Here is a 4,952-nt window from a genome sequence, read left to right as displayed (position 1 = left end):
TGTACATAGATTTTCTACATTGATATGCATCATCATCTCTTATCTTAAAAGAGGATTTGTGGCTCATGGACCATGTAGATGGTCTAAACTACCACATAGTACTCGTAAAGGCAATATTTGAGCTATACTTATGGGATGGGGACAATTGTGAGGGTTTGTGCACCATAAATGGTTTTTAAGTTCATGATTTTTTGTTCATCTATGGTGGAATTGACTTGCTTGTCATCATATTTAGCTATGAGTATTAACATTGTTTACAAGAGTGTTTTTGTATAATGTTATGACTTCCTATATAATTTTATAGCTTAGAGTTACAAAATACTCTATATTCTACTAAAAAACAATATATTCAACTATAAAATAATACACAAGTTAAAATATATTGAGACTTATATTAGTTAATGATTTTTTTTTACAATCCAAATTGAGTTTATTGTATAACCATAAAAGTACAATGGAACCTTCCATGATGCTACATAACCCATTACAATTTCTATCGAACATGTTGAGAAGGTGGGTCATATAATTTGCAATCTTGAGATGGAGGAAGAATAAAATAGTGTTGGAGTAAGAATAAATCCAAAGCTTGAGCAACAATAATGGAGAGATATGATAGAGATGAGGTAGGGAATAAGTGTAGAACTATAGAAAAGTAGTGTTAAAGAATAGGTATAGGAATGCATGTAAAGTAATGGCACTATGTGTGTGTCTTCATTATGAAAAAATTGTAAATGATAACTGGTTTATGGTTTTACTATAGTTATCTATTAACTAATAGGCTAGAGGAAATGATACATAATACTTGTTAAATTATTTTGATGTTGCTAAATTTTCTTTGGAATTGGGCTACTTTTGCAAACTTTTGCTGAGAACATGGAGACTCTATATTGTAACCATTCAATTTCCTAACAATATATGGAGTGTGTTTTAGAGTGTGGGTTTGTATCCTAGAAGGATTTTCCCCAATGATATCTTGTTGTTAATGGTTTGTTTTTCATTTCTTATATTTGGAACTATTGTGTTTCTTTGTTTTTTCACATTCTTCTCCCATAAATTAGTTTATGATGCTTTTTATACACCTATGATTCCTTTCACTTTGTATTAAAGTGTGATAACCTCAAAATCATGATGTTCGACAAGGTCTTGCAGAAGAAATCCTTGTTGGAAGGAAAGCGTGACATTAAGAAGATTGAACAGAAAAGACATTTTATCCTAAAATGTCGTGAGTACACTCAAAATAGAACTCAATTTCAAGATTTTTGTTATAGTACATACTTTCCTAACCTCATAAGTATGCTTCTCTCAATACTTTTTATTACACATAGTATTTTACCTTTTTTAAGATTTATAAACTAATTTTGGTTTCAATAAACATTAATTATCATCATCGTCAACTATATATGTCAACTATATATGGGTTTGAAATACTTAAAATTAAACAATAAACAAAATATCATTTTAAATATACACACATCCTATTATCTTATTATGAAGGAGAGTTCCTTTGATACTTAACATGGAGTAACTCTATGGAATTTAAAATTATAGTAATAATAATAAAATATTTATAAAAATATATTAATAACAAAAAAATTTAATGATAAAATATTTTAATATCAATTTTTTTTTTTTTAATAGAATTAAGAATTAACATTAATTTATTTAAATCCATATTTAGATCATTTTTTAAAGTAATTTTTTGAAATGGAAAAATATAATAGAAATTTTACATCAATATTGTAAGATAAATTTGGAATTAAGTAGAATTTTAATAGTGGATAAAAAATTTAATTCAAAATCTATCATACATGAAAAGGCATTAAATATTTAAAAGTGCAATTTTTTTAAGAATGCAAAATTTGATTTGAAAAAAAAATGCATTTCAAAGCTTTTGATCCTCTTCTATTCATCCATGTAAAATTAAAATGGATCCATCACCAATTCCATTATGATACAATTATGTAACAAATGTTGGTACAACTAACTATGCTCATCTTTATTCAAAAGGAAAAGCTTTGAATTATTTAATGCAACTAGGAATTGTTGAGTGAAATTGCACAGTGGATTGTGTTGGGTGTTGTAGCTAGGTAGTAATGAGAATGGAGGTGTTTAAAAAGGTTTGCAACATTATTTACTCCCAGCCAGGTTCAAACATAAACAAATCAAGATAACAAAAAAATGATAAAACAAGGATTTATTAAATCAAGATGACGTCGGCTCTAAGCTCTACAATAATCAATTAATTTGTACATCTTCTCTATGTATATCCATTTGATCTCACCCATATCACATCATTACAAGTACAAGCTAGGCATAATTTTAACATCTTTATTAGCTCCAAGTAGATTGATGATTTCGTACCAAAACTCAAACAAAAACATTGTCAGGACTGGCACTGTAGTTCTGAGCGCAAGGAATAATGAACAGTCCAATGGGGGAGGCATCAACGCCTCCCCCAAAAAATAATACTACGGAAAACCCAACAGAGGGTGGAACAAAGAATCCAGAGAAGTCTGAGGCATGGCCTGTGCAGCAGACGCAGAAGAATGAACAAGAAAATCTAGTACAAGAGATAGAGGATAGACAAGCAACATCAGGTCAAATGAGGAAAGCCTCATCGCCAACATGCAAATCCATTGCTACAGAAAGGCCCAAGATTGAGCTACCTAGCCATAGAATCAATGCGCAAATACAATATATGAAAGATCACGCACTGATCGGCAAATTTATAAGTTTTTGGCCGACTGAAAAATCCCTGCAACGCTGTATAATTTCGAAGTGGAAGCCCAAAGGTCACTTAACTCTATAGCTAGGCCCTAAAGGCTTCTTCACAGCCACTTTCAACTGCCTTGAAGATAGAAACAGGGTACTGGACAGAGGACCCTACTTCTTCAACGCAGCAGGCCTTTATCTATGAGACTGGGTAGAAAGATTTAACCCTGACAAAGAAGACTTCAGTTGGGCACCAGTTTGGATTTGCATGTACTCGATTCCACTAGAATATTGGGAAGAGGATTCTCTAAAAGCCATTGGCAATGCCTTAGGCGAGTTCATTAAGGCTGTGGAGGAAACTAAGCTTGGAAGATACACTTCATATGCACGGATCTGCGTCTACATGAAGTTGGGCCATGCACTACTGGACACGGTAAGTCTATTGCACGATGACTTTGAATGGATTCAGCCCTTTGATTATGAACATGTACCCTTCCGTTGTAGGAGATATCATGCTCACGGTCACCTCTTTCGTGATTGTCCCTTAAGCATGCCGCCTAGAAACATAAAAAATGGAAACAAATCTGATTCTGATGGATCCACCAAGGTAGCTGGTCAGAAAAGGCATACTAAAAAATGCCCTCAGTGCCCAAAACAGCTGTGCCAGCCTCTGACTTTTCGTCCTCAAGAGCCAGCTTTGATATCTTGACAAATCTGGAATAGCCTGATTCAGATACGCCCAAGCCAGCAAAGAAAAGCACAAATCCACACAATCATACATCCACCATTCCTACCCACTCCAAAACCAGTCATCCTTCGAATATCATCTCCTCTGAAAAGGCTGTTTCAGATCTGCAAAACAACACCAACCTTATTCAGCACAAAGTACTATGGTTCGAAAAGATAATGGAAATTGATGATACTCAGGCAGAACCTACTCAGTCTCTCACTCAACAGGAAGAAGGCAATCAGCAAAGCTCAATGGAAGAAGAACCAGAAAGCTTTGATCTTGGGGAAATAGACATTTTCAGTCTTGAGCAAGCTTGCAAAAGGAAGGAGTTCGACACAATACCGGAAAGACAATTGGAGAATCTGGAAGTAGTGATCACACGAATGCATCAGCATAACACTCTGGGCATACAACAAGGAGGCCGATGGGATGGAAAACATATCATCAAAGAGGGGAAGAAAAGAGGCAGGAAGACAGACTTACAGTGCACCATTTTAATTGGGGAAATGCTCGTGGAATCGGGTAGATGCTCTAAGTTGACCAAATATTATCGGTCCCTACCTACCAGTCAACCATGAAGCTAATCTCATGGAATGTAAGAGGACTTAATGGTCCCGGGAAGTACAGAATGATGAAGAACATGATTCAGAAAGAACAACCATACATTATATTTATGCAAGAAACAAAATGTAGCTCCAGTACTTTAGAATCCATACTATCCAAAGCCTGGGCAGGATGTCAAACAGTTACAGTTGATGCAACAGGTGCCTCGGGAGGGTTAGCCATAGCTTGGAACACTCAGCAGGTCTCCTTAACAAACTTCTATGCCTCGCATCACTTCATACATGCAATGTTCCACCTGATTGGCACCAACATACATGGGCATTTAACCAATGTTTACTTTCCACAGGAAAGTACACAAAAACTTAAGCTATTAGAAACATTGGAAATTCTCAATGCTACAAGAACTCATCCACTCCAGTTAACAGGTGGCGACTAAAAATATCACACGGCTGGAGGAAAAATTGGGGGTAGAAGAAAACTGGAAAAAGAAAGCAATGACTTCAAAGTCTATATTCAACAAAATAGACTAACAGATTTACCTTTTGACAATGGCATCTTTACCTGGAACAACAAGAGATCTGGTACTCAGCAAATTGCATCTAGGTTGGACAAATTTCTAATCTCAGACAACTTCGTCCATCTTGGTGGCGACATATGTGCTTCAATCCTACCCCTAGCTAGATCAGATCATTGGCCCATCTCTCTGCAATAGAAAAATCCAGGAAACTCAAACAGAAAACCCTTCAAGTTTGAAGCTTTTTGGCTCACCCACCCTGAGTTTAATACAGTAGTCAAAATAGCATGGGAAAGTTTCATACCCAATGGAGGCTCTCTCATGTACCAATTCCAACAAAGATTGAATCATATTAAAAAACAAATCAAAATCTGGAACTATACAATCTTTGGCAACATTTTTCAGGAGAAGAAAGCGCTTGAGCAGAGTATG

Source organism: Pinus tabuliformis, chromosome 4_2 (genome assembly GCF_031772625.1).
Source record: "Pinus tabuliformis cultivar Carrire ecotype Pingquan chromosome 4_2, CPIR1, whole genome shotgun sequence".
NCBI lineage: Eukaryota > Viridiplantae > Streptophyta > Pinopsida > Pinales > Pinaceae > Pinus > Pinus tabuliformis.
This window is presented reverse-complemented; position numbering follows the sequence as displayed.